We start from the raw sequence: 20,515 nt of genomic DNA, 5'->3' as shown, positions 1-20,515 counted from the left end.
TATATCGGTGGTTGTAAGTAGGATAGTAAATGACTGTTGAATCAGCTTCGACGAATGTACAATGTAACTTATTAAGATGAAATCTAATTATTCCTCGGGTATTACCTACCCGTTAAAAAAAAAATTTCACCATTAATATTTTGTACAAAAGAAGTTTTAATTACAACCTTTATGAAAACATATATACATATATATTTTCTTCAGATGAAATCATGAATTTAATAAGTTAATATGATATTAATCTCATTTGCTTTTCGGTTTGAGCTAGAATAAGAAATCTCTAAAACTTTTTGAAACCATATATTCTTCGCAGAATATCAATGAAGTTATGGATCAATACTTCATCGTTCATTATTGTTGGTACTCCTTGGTATCTATGGTGCGTATGATGTTGATGTTTGTGGGACAGATTATGATGTCGAGACGTGTGATGCGGATGTTGTTTGTTAGTGGTGATGATGGTATTGTTGATGTTATTGATGGTGATGCTGATTATGCTGCTGGTGTTGCTGCTGGTGCTGCTGCTGGTGTTTGCAACCATCGCACCATGTTCTCCAAAGCCGTCACGTGAGCGCGAAGTTTGTTAACTTCTGCTAGTACACCGGGATGATTGGCGGTTGGAGCTAGCGAATGAACAAGATTTGTAATATGGGATAGTATATAATCGTGACGAGATACTATAGAAATGAGAGAGAAAATGGTGTTTCGAATAGGTTCGCCGGTAAGTGCTTCAGGTTCATCGCCAAGAGGGCAATTTGGTGGATGGAATGGATCACCTTCTTCTTATCTCCAGTGATTTAGTATATTACGAACCCATCCCCAATTCATCCAGAATAGATGATGGGAAATTGGTTGATCCATTCCGGTGACGCTGCTTTCGGAGCCCGAATGGAAATCCATATCGGCATAACTGTCGGAATCTGAAGAATTCGAACTAGATGCGGAATCCATCTTGTATAATGGGGAAAATGAATTTTTGGTATGGAATAGATTATAGGAGTTAGATTTGGTACTCTTCAATACATAATTTACATATGTATATATAATACCAAAATCTCATAAATTACGGAGAATCTTTGAAAAGATATCAGTCAAAGTTCGCAATAACAGATATGCTAAGATAAGAATTCGTCTATACACTATCAATGTAGTAAATGCAGTAAAATGTGTCTAGACTTATGAATGATAAGCAGGTAATTTCCTAAGGATGATAAGCAGATGATTTCCGACTAGAAATGATAAGCAAAACTTTTGACATGTAGACACGGTCGAAGTCCAGACTCATTAATGCATCCTAACAACTACTAGTTAGACACACTAATGCAAGACCTGGTTCGCTACGACCACTGCTCTGATACCAACTGAAAGGACCCGTCCTAATCCACCTGGACGAAGTCATCAACATTTGGTCCCATTGCGATGATCGGCTCCAAGTAATGTCCTTATATTGAGCAAATGCACAGCGGAAGACTTAATTCGTACCTGAGAATAAACATGCTTTAAAGTGTCAACCAAAAGGTTGGTGAGTTCATAGATTTATCATAACAATCATTTCAATATGTTAATAGACCATAAGATTTCATAATCATAAACATAATACAATCGCAAGTGTATGTAAAGCATTCTAAGTGGTTGAGCACTTGGTAACCATACTTAACATTTAATCAACGTCGCATATTCCCTTTATTATGAAATCTCACTACACCGTACCAAGTGTAGTCACCAAAACGAAGTACTGTGCAACCGTTGAATACTGGTCGTCCAGTCCAGTTGGGGTTGTCAGGCCCGATAGATCTATCAACAGGATTCGCGTTTACAATACCCATGTAAATAGTAGTTACCAAGCTACAGGGAAATATGCCAGTGGTACAACTCAACGTAGAATATATTTTTAAGTACTTGTGTCTATTTTGTAAACATTTATAAAAGCAGCGCATGTATTCTCAGCCCAAAAATATATATTGCAAAAGCAATTAAAAAGGGAGCAAATGAAACTCACTTTTGCCTTGAAGGTATTTAATTCGACTTGGTCTCCGATAGATATCACGAACCTAACCATATATATAATATATCAACATATTTTCTTTTTAAGTAATCGTTACATATATATATACTTTTAATACTTTTAATATTTTTTTAGTCCGTAGTTAGCAGTCCGATGTTAGTGGTCCACAATTAGTTGCTTAAATAAAATAAATAAAGACCCCATCATATTCGTATTGATCAGAATTAATCTCGACCCATGGTACCATGTTGTCAAATGACGTGTTGCGTACATAAAGTACCGTGTTGTCAAATGACGTGTTGCGTACAATCATGAGGTCTTACGATTAATCTTCTCGTGTTGTTTACGGGTGATCCTAAAATATATAAAATCAAATCATAAGTAATTATATATAAAATATCATATTAATTAGAAAAGATATGATTAATTTACTTTTTCTCCAAATATTTTCGTAGCTAAACTAGCTTCGGATACCCAATCTTGTTTTAGTCGTAGTTTCTTCATTACAACTCCGTTTTTGTTGGTTCAACTTGCCACTTCCTTGGATCGAGTCAAATTTTAAGAATATGAACTGAAAATACCTTAGTTTGTATTCAAAATCATAGGTTATAGGTCAAACTTTGGTGAAACTTATGAAAGTGGTCATTTTCCATCATAAAAACAACATTTAATGATCATTTTTCTAAAAATACTTACACTTTGAGTTAAACCATGAAATTTTTACGTGTTAACATATTCATAAGAAATATCATTTTTCCAGAACATGAACTTCCAATTCAAAGTTCAAGATAGTTTTTAATTATCCAACCCAAAACAGCCCCCGGTTGCACTCCGACGACATAGATTCAGTTTTTAAGATGTTCTTTGTAAAACCAAGTTATATCTTGTTAGGTTAGCATATCATTATGATATATTACAGGTCTTGAAGTGTTTTAAAAGTCAAGTTAGAAGGATCTATTTAGTTTGCGAACAAGTTTGAAATCATTCAAACTATGTTCTTGTTGTTAAAATTTTATACCACAAAATAAGATAGCTATATGAATATGAATTGAATAAGATTATGAACAAGGTTACTACCTCAAGTTACTTGGACAAAGTTACTGCAAAAGATAAGAAATAATCTTGGAATCAAAGAGTGGTGGAGTTAGATCAAAAGGTTGGAAGTAAACTTCTTCAAATGGGTGGTTATTTTGATATGTTCTTGAAAGAGTTTTCTTATGGTGTTTAAGGCTTGTAATTGAAGCTAAATGATGGGAAAAATGCTTGAAGATGATCAAGTATGAAGTTAGGAGTATTTTGAGAGAGAAATGAGGGTGTAGGTATGAGAAAATGGAGTGAAAAAATGGTGTTCATTTATAAAAATGTTTTTAGTTTATAAAGAAAGAAAAGGATTCCTAATTTTGTTTTCTTACTAATAATTCATACTACTTGACAAATCCTAGTTACCTCATATCTAGGGCAGTAATAATGTTGATTAGGATGTTGATTTTATGTGTATATACCAATAGTAAATACGTATAGAAGCTGGGTATGATACGGGTACATATACCCTAGATATACGTATAGAAATCTTGAGGAAACGGAACGAGAATTCAAATATAGCTATCTTTTGTGAATATACTTATATTGTTTTATGTATTTAAGTCCTTAAAAAATGATTAAATACATTATATATACGATACATGTATAAGCATTATAGATTATAAGTATATATATCAAAGAATGTTACGTATAGTTATCGTTTTGAAAACTTAAGTTAGTAGTTTCAAAATATACTTATAACTCATTGTCATTAGTACACAATGAGATGTTAAACCATCCTTAGATCATGTTAAATATATATAAATACATATATATACAAAAACGTATAATTATCTTATGTTATATAGTTCGTGATATCATCGGTCATATTGGACGGTCAAACGTTGTGTAAAACTCTTTTCAAAAAACACAAGTCTTAACAATTTGGATTGCTTATCATGTTGGTATGGTTTAATTTATGCAAATATTAATCTCATAAGTATAATTTGGTCGGAAAATTCCGGGTCATTACAGTTATAGAGCTCACTTCACATATAGGTGGATTCGATGGACTTTGGTATGAGTCCAATTGGCACGGTTGTGCGTTTTGGTTGACCTCCTTTTGGCAAGGTGTACACTTGTGTGTACGTTATCACATGTATTGTGATGTGGTTGTGGATAACCCCGATGTGGTGGATTTTATAATCCCGTGACCGTGGGTTTGAGTTGGAGAAGTGAATCACGTGTAGTTCGGATTCACGATGACGCGTGTAGTTCGGTCATCTTATCAAAATGAATCTCGTGTAGTCCAGATTCATGGTGACTCGTGTAGTTCGGTCATCTTATTGAGGTAGTAATCTCGTGTGGTTTCGGATTACTAAGGCTCGTGTAGTTCGGCCAACCTCGATGTTGTGAAGATAGTAATCTCGTGTGGTTTCGGATTACTAAGGCTCGTGTAGTTCGGCCAATCTTCATTGTGGTATTTGGTTCTCGGTATTGGGTTAAGGTGTTAACCTTGTTCGTTTATATTGTTATATATTAATGTATTGTTGTGTTGTAGCTAACTCTCCGGGTGTAGCTATTTGGCGTGGTTCACATCGTCGTTGGTGAACTTATATTTTTGTTGTTGTATCTTAGCTCGTGCTTAGTGTTTGTATGGTACGCCTAGACTAGCTTGCCTTTATGCTTGGTTGTTCGGTATGCGGTATTTGATATTTGTGTGGCGTATTCATTTTATACATATATATGTATGTAGTATATTATCATTCACTAAGCGTTAGCTTACCCTCTCGTTGTTGACTCTTTTTATAGATTGCATGCGGATGGTAGCTCGGGTAAGCGCGAGGATTAGTGGACTTGCATAGTTGCTTTAGAAGATCTTGCTTTTGGATTGATTAGGATTGGGTAGCGTATCCCCAATCGCCATGCTCGGTCTTTATTTTGTGTTAAAAATCATGTGGTCGAAAACTTGTATTTTGTACGAAAGTCGTAAAACGGCCGATGTGGGCCCTGTCTCGTAAAACTCATTCTATTATTGGAACGTGTTAGTTTTAACTAATATAAATTGTTGTGAAAAGCGTTTGGTCAAAAAGTGTCGGGAAGTCGAAGATCTTTTCGCGAAAAATGGACATTTTGATCAGAACTGTCACAGGCCTTGTGCGCGCCGCGCGCAGGCAGTGGTGCGCGCCGCCACCCTTCTGTCCAGTTAAATTTTTTTTTTATTCTGCGTTTTTGGTTGGTTAACGGGTTGGGATGTTACAAGTGGTATCAGAGCATGGTCTAAGGGATTTAGGTGACTTGAGATAGGTGCCTAGACTTAGACTTGTGTGTGTGCTTAATTGTTGCGGGACTTGTCGGATTACGGGTCAGAATGGGTTATAGTTAGTGCCCTGTTTGTAGGTGGACTAACGTTTATATTAGTAATGCGGATATTATTAATATATTATTGTGTTGTGGTGTAATTCTCGCGCGTGTTTATATCGCGTAGAATTTTGTTTGTGTTTGTTTATATCATCGAACGAGGCGGTTGTTGTACTAACGAGTTGATGCGGCGTGTGTGCGTAATAAGGACTTGCAAACCTTATTAGGGGTGCAAATCGTGTCTAACAAGTGATGTACGACGAGTGTTTAGCAAGATAGGCCGGTGTTGTGTGTGTGGTTTTATACGTTCATGATCTAATCGCTTTGCATTCCTTAGAATGGCGACGGGAAGTGGGATCGAGACGAATGATTTGGAGTTTAACGCTAGAGTTGCGGCCGCCGTTGCGGAGCAAATGAGTGCGTTTCGAGAAGAAATGGATAGGAAGTATTCCGAACTTCAAAGTAGTAGCGAAATGGAGCGTTGTCTTAAGAGCTTCATGAGGACTAAACCCCCGATGTACGACGGAAAGCCGGATCCTTTGGTAAGCACAACTTGGATTTCGGACATCGAAGGGTGTTTCCGTACTATTGATTGCCCTCCCGAGAGAAAGACGAGACTCGCTACTAGTTTGTTGCGGGGTAGGGCAAGGGATTGGTTGGATAGTAAGATTGATCTTGTCGGTGGCGAAACGTTTATGGCTTTATCGTGGGACGAGTTTAAGAAGGAATTCTTCGAGGAGTTCCGAACTTCAGCCGATTTATCGGAAATAGCCGATTTATCGGAAATGCGTAATGAGTTGCGAAATTTGCAACAGGGTTCTATGGATTTGAATACTCTCAAAACGACCTTTATGGCGAAGGCTCGTTTTTGTCCGGAGTATTTAGGGAATGATCGTTTGTTGATGGGGGATTTCTATCGGACCTTGAATGATGACTTGAAAAGTAAAATTAGTCGGGGTCAAGCGAAATCGTTTTCGGAATTATTCGACTTGGCTAGAGGTTTCAAGTTGTATTCACTATCGAAAAAGGGTGAACCTTCAAGTGAGCGAAGGGTCGTTTCTTATGGTGCTCCGAGTAAGAGGGCTAAGGGTCCGAGTGTGAGCACGGGTGGTACGCGAACGGGTATGTCGGATTCTAGTGCGTCTAGAAGTTACAATTGTGGTGTGAGGGGTCACAAGTCTTGGGAATGTTCGGTACCAAAGGGTGATGGTATGGTGTACTTCAATTGCCAAAAAGAAGGACATCGTAAGTCGGAATGTCCCAAGTTAGCGGGGACGGGTGCGGCAAGGAGACGTTAAGGTACGTTTCATTTTAATAAATATGTCTTTTGATTATTTATTAAATGCTGTTTGAGTTTGAGTTGTATGCCTTTGTTGTGCATGTTATGCTATGGGTGACGTTCCTAATGGAAGTACCCTATGTTGATGTTTGATTGACAGGCGAAGGGCGTAAGACTTGGTGCAACCAAGCATTCCTTAGTATTTGGGAAATGTTTCTACCAAACCATGGAAGTGGGTTTTGGTGTTCGATTGTTAAGCGCGTGTTCGCTTTCGTGTTGAAGTTGATGAACCATGAGGTTCGTTGGGTGGATTGGAACTCGAAAAAGATCGAGTGTTTGATCTCGATGTATGTTGGTAAAGGAGTCTACGTGACGCGACATTAGGTGCCTCTTTTATACCTACTAGCGTGGTGTTCGACTCCGATTGTGTTGCGGTACACTTTTCGTTCAAAGTGTTTAAGGGTTGGTTAAAATCCTTCGTGTGCTCAAGGTTGGAGCAAGATGTGGTAATGGGTCGTGTGAGCCCAATTGTTGGTAAAGTCTACCTGTGGTAGCATTGTGCGGTTGTAAGAGTTGTGATATTGGGACGTGGTTCCAAGTGGGGGAGTTACACTCCCGCACGAGGAAGATTTAGTGTGATATTTCGGATGATGTTTTTGGTAGATCCGGAAATTTGGTCGAGACCTAGTTTGGATCGATTTGTAGTAGAGTGCAATTTCGGTTAACTTATACTTATGATATTGGATTTGTAAATTATCACTGAGGTGGTTAGTTGGTGAATCTCGTTGGGAGATAATGGACGTGTTTGGCGAGCAAGGTTAAATCCTTCGGTTAAGGGAGGTGTGTGTCGGGTTCTCTTTTGGAGAATTATTGTTTGGTACCTATGTTTGGTATAGGTGGTTCTTGCTCGATTATGGATGGTTAGTAGTCCGCTAGGGTTCACTGTAGTGTAGCAGAGCGCGATGTTGCACGACTCGGTGATTGAGGCCGAAAGTGCGTATGTGATAGATGAAGCATGACCTTCGGGGTCCGCTGACTTCATCGTGGGATTGTTGATTGATGAAGCATGACTTTCGGAGTCCGCTGACTTCACCATGGGATTGTGATTAATGAAGCATGACTTTCGGGGTCCGCTGACTTCATTATGGTATGGTTGATTGATGAAGCATGATCTTTAGGGTCCGCTGACTTCATCATGGGAGTACGTGATTGGTGGAGCATGACTTTCGGGGTCCGCTGACTTCATCATGAGCGTGGTGTTATATCAGTGAAGCATGATCTTCGGGTCCGCTGACTTCATCCGGTGTTGAGATTGGTGAAGCATGATCTTCGGGTCCGCTGACTTCATCATGGTTGTGGATCGCGTGTGTTTTCGGATTCACGATGACGCGTATAGTTCGGTCATCTTATCGGAATGAATCTCGTGTAGTTCAGATTCATGGTGACTCGTGTAGTTCGGTCATCTTATTGAGGTAGTAATCTCGTGTGGTTTCGGATTACTAAGGCTCGTGTAGTTCGGCCAACCTCGATGTTGTGGAAGTGAATCTCGTGTAGTTCGGATTCACAAATGACTCGTGTGGTTTCGGTCATTGTATTGAGGAGTGAGTCTCGTGTAGTTCGGATTCACAAATGACTCGTGTAGTTCGGTCATTCCTCTGGGATAGTGACTCTCGTGTAGTTCGGATTCACTATGGCGCGTGTAGTTCGGCCATTCCCGATTGTTGTTGTGGTGAAGGTAGTGAGTCGCGTGTATTTCTGATTCACTAAGGCGCGTATGTTTTCGGCCAGCCTTCGTGTGGTGTGATCTATTGGTTGTTTTATGCACCAATGGTGGGGTCGTAAGGACCATGTTGTGGGAACTATCAGTTGTTTATACACCGATGGTGGGGTCGTGAGGACCATGTTGTATGATTTAGTGATGCGATAGCCGTGTTTCGCTCACATGTTGTTACGGGTGTGACGATAGTCGATTTTGTACACCTTGGGATCTAGCGTTGCCATGATCATTTTGGGCGCTATCGGTTTTAACCGTTTGTTATGATGTTACGGTAGTTGCGTATTGGTCGTATTGCGCACTACAAGGGATGTTTAGTGATTGGTGTTATCCGTAAGGATTCGTTTGGTTCGGTCTTCATCGTTTCGGGTTGTTGACCTTAGGTTGAGACTTGGTTGCTTTTAGCGTTTTACTCGGTAAGGGTACGCTGAGGGATTGATATCTCGGCACGAGATTGGTTGAATTCTCCCGATATTGGGGAATGAGCATGGTTTTAGTGCTCGAATTGGTGGATTTGATAAATCGCGGGCGACGATTTAGTTTTTAAAGGAGATTCATTGGGAAGAATTGCCTAGGAAGGTCGGTAGGGACTTATGTTTGAGGACCGTGGAGTGTGGTCCGTTTGGTTAAGTGACGAGGATCACGAGGACGTGATCGATTCTAAGTGGGGGAGAGTTGTAAGACCCTAATATTTATTATACGGAAGTGTAATTATGCTACATAAAGTGCAGGAAGCATTGTGTAATTAAACAAAGCTCAGATTCTGCCCAGACATGGGTGCGCGCCGCGCACCAGCCCAGCGACAGAATTCTGTTTTTTTTCTATTTTGGGTTTAATGAGGGGCTTTTTGGTCTTTTCACTTGAGGCCGGATGTGAAGCCATATCAGCTGGTTAGATTCAATTTTGGATCACATTTAACATCCATTAACACTCTCAAATCATCTTAGAGAGAGGGAGATTTCTAGAGAGAGATTTGGGGTTTTGGAGAAGAAGGAGCTTGAATTGATCAAAGTCTCGGGTTTTAAAGTTGTTCACCTCGTTCCTAGCTACGTTTTGGTGGTTGTGGTAAGTTCTAACTCCGAATTTCATTGTTTGATTTTGATAATCAAGTTAGGGTTTGAACTTAAATTGATGAGAAACCCATTTAAACTCTTGGAGTGAGTTTAGTGATGCTAGTAATCGGGTTTGTTGTTATTGTTGGTGGATTTTGGGTTGGTGAACTAATTGGCCATGATTAGGACTTGAAATTGGGTTTAAATCACTTAAGTTAGTGATTATGGAAGTATTGAAACCCATTTAGGGTTATTTGGTTGACTAGTTTTGACTTTGGGTCAAAATTAGGGTTTAGTGATGATTATGACCCAATTGGCGATTTAATGAGGTTTATAAACTTAAAATGGATTAAGTTGAAGTATAAAACCGAGTTAAAGGTGTTTTGGTGTCAAAACTTGTAAATGGTGAGATTTTGACCTTATGGGTCAAAATTAGGGTTTATGGGCAATTTGGATATTTGTAAGTGTTTAACACTTGTGTTCGGGTTTAATTGGCGTGTTAGGACCATTCTCACTTGTGTTAGTGATTATTGGTTAATTTTGGGCGCGGTTTGTACTTGGAAGTGCATTTGGGTTGAATTTGTACTAAGTGTCAAATTGGTTTGGTTTGTAAATCCAATCTAAGTGTGTTGTTGAATTTGTGATAATGGAATAGGTACTTTCCATTGGCGAGTTGCGGTTTACTTGGAAGCATTCATCAAGGCGACAAGGTGAGTGTTAATATCCTATGTGCATATGTATGTGTAGGATGGGTGCGGGTCGGGTGAAGTGGTTCTCGGTTATAGAGCTCACTTCACATATAGGTGGATTCGATGGACTTTGGTATGAGTCCAATTGGCACGGTTGTGCATTTTGGTTGACCTCCTTTTGGCGAGGTGTACACTTGTGTGTACGTTATCACATGTATTGTGATGTGGTTGTGGATAACCCCGATGTGGTGGATTTTATAATCCCGTGACCGTGGGTTTGAGTTGGAGAAGTGAATCGCGTGTAGTTCGGATTCACGATGACGCGTGTAGTTCGGTCATCTTATCAAAATGAATCTCGTGTAGTCCGGATTCATGGTGACTCGTGTAGTTCGGTCATCTTATTGAGGTAGTAATCTCGTGTGGTTTCGGATTACTAAGGCTCGTGTAGTTCGGCCAACCTCGATGTTGTGAAGATAGTAATCTCGTGTGGTTTCGGATTACTAAGGCTCGTGTAGTTCGGCCAATCTTCATTGTGGTATTTGGTTCTCGGTATTGGGTTAAGGTGTTAACCTTGTTCGTTTATATTGTTATATATTAATGTATTGTTGTGTTGTAGCTAACCCTCCGGGTGTAGCTATTTGGCGTGGTTCACATCGTCGTTGGTGAGCTTATATTTTTGTTGTTGTATCTTAGCTCGTGCTTAGTGTTTGTACGGTACGCCTAGACTAGCTTGCCTTTATGCTTGGTTGTTCGGTATGCGGTATTTGATATTTGTGTGGCGTATTCATTTTATACATATATATGTATGTAGTATATTATCATTCACTAAGCGTTAGCTTACCCTCTCGTTGTTGACTCTTTTTATAGATTGCATGCGGATGGTGGCTCGGGTAAGCGCGAGGATTAGAGGACTTGCATAGTTGCTTTAGAAGATCTTGCTTTTGGATTGATTAGGATTGGGTAGCGTATCCCCAATCGCCATGCTCGGTCTTTATTTTGTGTTAAAAATCATGTGGTCGAAAACTTGTATTTTGTACGAAAGTCGTAAAACGGCCGATGTGGGCCCGGTCTCGTAAAACTCATTTTATTATTGGAACGTGTTAGTTTTAACTAATATAAATTGTTGTGAAAAGCGTTTGGTCTAAAAGTGTCGGGAAGTCGAAGATCTTTTCGCGAAAAATGGACATTTTGATCAGAACTGTCACAGGTCTTGTGCGCGCCGCGTACAGGCAGTGGTGCGCGCCGCGCACCCTTCTGTCCAGTTTAAAAAAAAAAAATTTATTCCGCGTTTTTGGTTGGTTAACGGGTTGGGATGTTACATGCACGCATATGGAATTTCTAACTTTTACTCACGTCTGATACAATACAATTTACCACCATGTCCACTGGTAAACAACTTGAATTCACAAATCTCCACTGTCAATCCAATTATCCAAGTCAAATTTCACGTTTCTAAGTCATTTGTATCGAAAATTTCACAATCTGTCATCAAATTCAACTCTTAACATAGTCAACATTTCGCAATTATTCCAAGCTAAGGCAACATCATTAGTCATCAGTCTAAGTCATGAGTTTATGTCCATAAAATTGTCCTTAAGTCAAGATAATATCCCATGTAACTCGTCTTATTTCCAATCATACAAAAGTCCCAATGTTCAACTCACAGTCCACTAATAGTACAGGCCACCTACTTTTTCCTTCTGCTTCCCAGAAACTCTGTGTGACTCACCATAATACACTTCTGTTGGCCAAAGTATTCTATCTCACACCAAAGAATTATGATCACTTTCGAAATAAAAAAGTGTCTTGAATTTCTCTTTTAGTGGTACATCAACTAGCCAAATATCTTCCCAAAACTTTGTAGAAGACCCATCACCAATGACCTTCGAAAAAGACTTTGCAAAGTTTATATCCAAGTTCTCGATGTTTTTTTTTGGACAAAAAAACGAGAACTTTATATAACAAAATCTTTTTTCTCCAAAAGAAAAAAAAGATAGAAAAACAAGAAATAAACATAGACATGGCTCGAAAGTAGAAAACAAGAATCTAACGACAGAGCCCTAAGAGAACGCTAACTAAATTCGAGCCAACGAAAAAAACGACAAAGAAACTAAAAATATGGAAATAATCGAATCTAACAAACAACCAAACAATGAAGACAACTACTAACAAACAAGCGAAGTAAACCCCCATTAACCGGCATCGCCATTTACATCCCTAACTTTGTCGCTAGTATTGTTGGTGTCGTTGCCATTACTCGAACTAGCCTTGAAAGAAAAGGTCGAACCATTACAAGTCTCGACATCGGTGAAAGTACCCAACGGAGGAGGACTGAAACCGCGTTTTTTAAACTCATCGAAAAAACCCCGTTTTTCTATCGATCGTCCCGAACCCGAACCCACGTACGACCACTTACAAGACTCGTTGTCTCGTAAATGAAATGAGACACTCTTACCCTTGTTAACTTTTTCTCTAAAGGTTAACTTTGCATCTCGATTTAATGACAACAACTTCTTCAACGGGCCCGACCTTTCTTGTTGAGATTGACACAAACACCACGCCCCACTTTCTTACCAACAACGAAGGTAGACGAAGTCGAACCGCAAGGATCAATAACCTTATCGCCAGAAAATTGTTCAGAAACAGGACCCAAATCAGAAACCAAAACATCCTTTACGACCTCATTTAGCTTTCTCTTTTTGTTGTCAAAACCTATCAGTTTTCCATGTTGTTACCCTATCACTTTAACAATGTATAAAATATGCTTAAACTTTAAACTCGTGAGTCATGATAGTGTATAGCTAGTTTTGACAAACACATACTTGTAGTTTTAGGTTTATGTTTATGCTTGTATATCTTTTTCCATACTAGCTATTCTAGAATTATACTTTATAATGATGATTATAATTATAATAATAGGTGTTATACCACTATTTTTCTTTTCAAAGTGTGATTCTTAATTTTCTTTTCTTTTTTCATTTGTCATTGGTTTTCTCACAAGTCATTATCATAATGCAGGAAGATTGGTATTAAAAGCGTACGTAAAATCTTTGCTTTTTGGGAGGAAAAAAAAAGGTAAAATCTTTAAATGGTAAATTGGGTTTCTTTTGAGGGTCAGAGGGTGGAGTGCTTTTATCACGTGACTGTCTAAAGGGAATCTCAATCCATCATCATCATCAGTAAATCGTGTGCAAGTAAAATGTGTTCTTGCGTGCTCTAAATTTCCATCTTTTTTGCTTTTCGCCATGTTTGCAAAAAACCATTTGTAATAATAACGATAAATGTTGTAGTGTTATGAAGTTGTGAGAGATAATATGTTAGATGTGACAGTATTGTGGGATGTAAAATCGAGTGTGATAAATGTTATGTTATGGTATTGTACTTGTAATGGGTGTTATGATAGTGTGATAAAAGATAATTTGTATGGAGTGTAAATAAATAAAAAGAAAAGGATTTAAAATTTTTTTTTGCCAATCACATACTCACTTAGACCATAGATAATGGTGACTGTGAGGTGGAGTGGTAGCACTTTTTGGGGAAAAACTGTGACTGGGCCATGACATTTTGGGAGGAGTTGTAATGGGGGGCTTTTGTAAGGGCGTTTGTGGGTGATGTGTCAAAATATGATTGGAGGTTGGGTTAAAAAGTGGTGAAAAAGGTAGAAAAAAATTAAAAAAGAAAAAAAAATCACAAACGCACATTTTTATGTCCGTGCTCGCTTGACAAACGCCCCAACACAAACACCCACAAACGCCCCATTCCGGGCGTTTGTGGGGCGTTTGTGGGCGGATTCAAGGCAACAAACGCTGCAATATCTGTGGTCTTATGCATTGCCAAAATTATCATATGCTCTCACACCACCACAACAATGAACTTGATTACAACTTCACAACGAGTATTGTGGTTGTCGTGAGACTACAACCCCACAACAAATGGTCTAACACATATTTTTAACATTGACCGTATGTCCACTAATTTTTTTAGTTGTTTCAAATTAATTGATAAAGCTAATGAGGTTAGAAATTATATCCTTTTAAATGTGTATTTAATTTAATGTATAAAAATAGATATAAAAAAAATGGATAAAAAGTAAAAGTAAAACTATATAATAATAAAAGTACACTTTTTTAATAGATTCAATTAAATTACGTATTATTTTTTAGTTGTTTCAAATTAATTGATAATAAAGCTTACGAGGTTTTGTATCCTTTTAAATGTGGAGGGGTCAGAGAGAGAGAATGGTGAGAGAAAAAAACTAGAGAGAGAGAGTACGTGAGAGAGAGAGTTTTCAAATTCATTTCGACGGGCACGACTAAAGCAAAGGGGCAATACAATGGCGACTATAGGAACCGATTCTCATGGTCAAAAGAATACCATTTGAGCTCGTTCATGTTTTTCAACTTTCCCGAATGGTTTACGGTGGCAGACATGTGGAGAACCTTCAAGAAACATGGCTCGGTTAGAGACATCTTTATTCCACAAGAAAGATTGAAGAATGCGCAAAGATTTGCTTTTGTTCGTTTTGGTGAAGTAAGGGATAAAATAAGATTACTACGGGCCTTAAGAGAAATTGCTATTGATGGAAGGCAAATAAAGGTGTTTGAAGCCTTTGATAGGGGACAGAAGCAAAAGACAGAAAAGGAGAAGGATGAACAGATGAAATCAAGTAAGGTTACCGACAACCAGTATCACCAACAAAGATGGAATACCTTTCATGATGACAGAAAATTTCGAGATGTTCTGGGTTTTAATGGGACAGATAGGACTCGTCAAAAGTTGCATGGAGAAGACTTGAGGTGTAAACTGTCTAGGAAGAATGAAGATGACCTCAGATACAAACTAAAAGAAAAAAGATAAGATAAGACTGAGTTTGGCGAGAAAATCATTAAAATAAAGGAAGACGACATTAACAGAGAGGTCCTCAAACGTGCTATCATTGGTGAAGTCAAGGACCTGGAATTGTTAGATCAAATTGATAACCTTTGTCAGGGTGAAGGTCTGCAAAATTTTGCTGTCAAATATTTAGGGGGTTTTGAGATAATGCTATTACTTGAAAACGAAGAAACGGTCGTGAACATTATTTCCAATCAAGAACATGCACTTTCAAAGTGGTTGTGCAACCTAAGGAGATGGAATGAGCGGTATACTTCACCGGATAGATTAGCTTGGTTACATATCACTGGTGTGCCGGTTACCTACTGGTCAGAAGATGTTTTCAAAGATTTAGCCAGATTATGGGGGAGTGTGTTGGATACGGAGAATTGCTCTCTACTAGAAGGGAAAAATAAAAACCTGGTCATAGGGAAAGTGCTAACAAAGCTTGGTCGATCATGCCGATATTATTAACGATGAGGTTACACATGAACTAAATGCAGGTACCCTGTACGTTCATGTGAGGGACGAAACCAATGATGTTCTGGAATTAGAAGTCGAAGATAAAGAATCTAGTGAATGGGCGTCTGAAGTAGGTAATCATTCGGATAATTCAGATAACGAATCTGATAGAGCTCCTTCAATGGAGGATTCCGACGACGAGCTTGATAGAAGGGTCGGAGAAGAAGATGATAGATAGAAGGGCAATTCAAAATTGGAAGATAAAGAGTCTGGTTACCTTGGGGACAACGTGGATTGCAATCTTGACATGTCAGAACCGGTAGAAGAAAAGTAATCAAAGATATCAATGTTCATGGGAAAAGCTCATGGCGGCTGTGTGGTAAATTACGAGGTAGCAGATGAAACGCGTGGGGCAAAGCAGGTTAATAACCCAACACGCACGCATGTATCTGGAAATAAATATCAACCTAAATGCCCAATAGACGTGGGCAGTGAAGATATTGTAAAAAAGCACCAAAGTGTGTCTGTTGGGCCTGGAGAGTCTGTTGGGCCTGTAGAGAATATAGATAGCCCAGTAAATGGGGAACATTACCTTTCCAGCCCAGAACGGGTATTAAGTGATGGAAGATCATTTGAAGTCAATCCAACAGAGATCATTAGCCCAGTTAGAGACACATATGAACAACAAAGCCCAAATAGCCGAGTAAGGGTTAGTCTAACAAAAGATCTATCTGGTAAATGCACTCGAGAAGAAAAGCTAAGTAAGGTTAGGGCTAATGAAAAGAGAAAGCCAGAGAGCAAAGGGAAAACAAAAATAAATTCGCAAGGACCAAATCGAACCAAACGTAGTTTCTGTTGGAAATCGAGCTGCAATTGGAGAGCTTCTTCACGTATAAGGTACATCAAATCCTTAGCAAGAAATCATGATCAAAGTAATCTTGCTAGCTGCAGTACCTGTGGAAACTTGAAGGAAAAAATTGAAAGGAAGGAAAGAAAAGTCGAAATAAAGGGGATCGTGAGAAGGGCAAGGAGAAAATTGATAGAAAGGGTGCATCCATATCAACCAATTCAAGTGCTAGTGTGGGGTTACAAGAGTTTGGCGAAAGAATTGGTTTAATTTGGACCAGTTCCTCCCGTCGATAGTAAGTTTACTTTCAATTATCGTGTTCTGAATTTCATTATGAAGATAATTGAAATGTCCCGTTCATATCGATTTATAAACGTTCCATATTAATTGATTTCGTTGCGAGGTTTTGACCTCTATATGAGACGTTTTTCAAAGACTGCATTCGATTTTAAAACAAACCATAACCTTTATTTTATCGATAAAGGTTTAAAAATATTACGACGATTATCAAATAATGATAATATAAAATATAGCGTTTTCACACGATTATTACATAATGGTTTACAATAATATTAGCCATCAATTTAAGTCTTCGAATGCATTTTAAACAATATTATACAAGCATGCTGACTCCAACTCTTGTCCATAAATTAGCATGCAATAGCGGAAGCTCTTAATAATCACCTGAGAATAAACATGCTTTAAACGTCAACAAAATGTTGGTGAGTTATAGGTTTAACCTATATATTTATCAAGTCGTAATAATAGACCACAAGATTTCATATTTCCATTTCTCATAAACAACATGCAATCTGCATAAAAATCATTCATATGATGAACACCTGGTAACTGACCTTAACAGGATGCATATAGAATATCCCCATCATTCCGGGACTCTCATCGGACATGATAAATCGAAGTACTAAAGCATCCGTAACTCGGATGAGGCTTGTTGGGCCACATAGATCTATCTTTAGGATTCGCGTCAATTGGTGGCAATTATAATAAACACCAATTCTTAGGCTACCAAGCTAAAAAGGAGCATATTCGGTTCGATAATTCAACATAGAATGTAATTTTGATCACTTTTGTCTATTTTGTAAAACATTTATAAAACTGCATGTATTCTCATCCCAAAAATAAAAGATTTTAAAAGTGGGACTATAACCCACTTTCACAGATTTTTCCTTCTTTGGAAATAAGACTTAGCCACTGGTCGATTCACGAACCTATAACAAATATGTACATATATATCAAAGTATGATTTGAATATATTCACAATATTTTTTATTATGTTTTTATGATTTAAGTTTGTTAAGTTAGCAGTCCTCGTTAGTAACCTACAACTAGTTGTCCACAGTTAGATGTGCTGAAATAAATCAATATATAGTATCTCGAATCAATCCATGACCCAGTGTATACAAGTCTCAGGCTAGATCATAACTCAAAGTATATATATTATTTTGGAATCAACCTCAACCCTGTATAGCTAACTCAAACATTACTGCATATAGAGTGTCTATGGTTGTTTCGAAATATATATATATATATATATATATATATATATATATATATATATATATATATATATATATATATATATATATATATATATATATATATATATATATATATATTGGTCGATATGATATGTCAAAACATTGCATACGTGTCTATGGTATCCTAAGATTTCATAATATGTATAATACAATATAAATTAGTTAGGATATGTTTAGTCTAGATTTGTTACAAAATTTTCGTAGCTAAAACTAGCAAATTTATCCAATTTTGTTTTACCCGTCATTTCTTCGTTTCAAATCCGTTTTGAGTGATTCAAGTTGCTATGGTTTCATAATGCACTGAAATTTATGAAACTAAACAGAAAAATTATAAGTTTATAGTCGGAAATACAGGTTAAAAGTCATTTTTTAAAGAGGTAGTCATTTCCGTCGAAAGAACGACATCTTGATGACCATTTTGAAAAACATACTTCCACTTTGTGTTTAAACATGATTTTTGGATATAGTATCATGTTCATATGTAATATCATTTTTCCAGAAAACAAACTTCCAATTCAAAGATTAAGATAGTTTTTATTTTTCTAACCCAAAACAGCCCCCGGTTTCGCTACGACGGCGTATGTCCGGTTTTACGGTGTTCTTCGTGTTTCCAGGTTTTAAATCATTAAGTTAGCATATCAAATAGATATAGAACATGTGTTTAGTTGATTTTAAAATTCAAGTTAGAAGGATTAACTTTGTTTGCAAACAAGTTTAGAATTAACTAAACTATGTTCTAGTGATTACAAGTTTAAATCTTCGAATAAGATAGCTTTATATGTATGAATCGAATGATGTTATGAACATCATTACTATATCAAGTTTTGTGGATAAACCTACTGGAAAATTGAAAAATAGATCTAGCTTCAAAGGATCCTTGGATGACTTGAAAGTTCTTGAAGTAGAATCATGATACGAAAACAAGTTCAAGTAAGATTTCCACTCGAAATAAGATTGTTATAGTTATAGAAATTGAATCAAAGTTTGAGTATGAGTATTACCTTGAATTAGAAAGATATCTTACTGTAAATAAGAAAGATTTCTTGAGATTGGATGATCACTTGAAATGGATTTGCAAGATTGGAAGTAAGCTAGCAAGTTTGAAAGATTTCTTGAAGTGTTCTTGAATAGTTGTTTTTATGATGATTAAAGCTTGTAATTGAAGCTAAAAGATGGTGAAAATGCTTGGAGATGATCAAGTATGATATTAGGAGTATTTTGAGAGAGAATTTGGAGTGTAAGTATGAGAAAATGGAATGAAAAAATGGGGTGAAATCATAAAAATGGGATTACTTGTTATAAAGAAAAAAAAAGATCCTTAAGTTTGTTTTTAGCTCATTAGTCATACAAGTTGTTAAATAATGGTTCCACATGTTTTTGACTCTAAGATATCTACTAAGAATGAATGATTAAAGGTGTATATACCAATAGTAAATACATCTAGAAGCTGTGTATTGTACGAGTACGAATACGGGTACATACGAGTAGAATTGTTGATGAAAATGAATGAGAATGTAATTATGAGTATTTTTGCTAAGTAGAAGTACTTTGATATGTGTTTTGAAGTCTTTAAAAAGTGTACTAATACATATTAATACACTATATGTATATACATTTTAACTGAGTCGTTAAGTCACCGTTAGTCGTTACATGTATGTGTTGTTTTGAAACCTTTAAGTTAACGATCTTGTTAAATGTAATTAATCCATTGTTATAATACTTAAATAAGATGTTAAATTGTTATGTTATCATAATAACATGGTGTATAAATATATCTTAACATCATATATGTATATGTTAAAATACTATTACAACGATAATCGTTACATATATGTCTCGTTTCGAAATCCTTAAGTTAATAGTCTTGTTTTTACATATGTAGTTCATTGTTAACACACTTAATGATTTACTTAATTATCATTTTATCATGTTAAATATAGTGTAACAATATCTTAATATGATACATATGTATTTAGTAAGACGTTATTATAACGATAATCGTTATATATATCATTTTCGAGTTTCTTAAATCAATAATCTCATTTGTTTGTATATAACTCATTGTTAACATATTTATGGAGATACTTATTTATCATAATCTCATGTTAACCATATATATATATATCCATTTATATAACATCATGTAGTTTTTACAAGTTTTTAACGTTCGTGAATCGCCGGTCAACTTGGGTGGTCAATTGTCTATATGAAACTCATTTCAAATAATCAAGTCTTAACAAGTTTGATTTCTTATCATGTTGGAAACATTTAATCATGTAAATATCAATCTCATTTAATATATATAAACATGGAAAAGTTCGGGTCACTACAGTACCTACCCGTTAAATAAATTTCGTCCCTAAATTTTAAGCTGTTGAACGTGTTGACGAATCTTTTGGAAATAGATGCGGGTATTTATTCTTCATCTGATATTCACGTTCCCAGGTGAACTCGGGTCCTCTACGAGCATTCCATTGCACCTTAACGATTGGTATTTTATTTTGCTTAAGTCTTTTAACCTCACGATCCATTATTTCGACGGGTTCTTCGATGAATTGAAGTTTTTCATTGATTTGAATTTCATCTAATGGAATA

Source organism: Rutidosis leptorrhynchoides, chromosome 10, assembly GCF_046630445.1.
Source record: "Rutidosis leptorrhynchoides isolate AG116_Rl617_1_P2 chromosome 10, CSIRO_AGI_Rlap_v1, whole genome shotgun sequence".
Taxonomy (NCBI): Eukaryota; Viridiplantae; Streptophyta; class Magnoliopsida; order Asterales; family Asteraceae; genus Rutidosis; species Rutidosis leptorrhynchoides.
The sequence above is the reverse complement of the archived record's forward strand: the minus strand, read 5'-3'. Positions refer to the sequence as shown.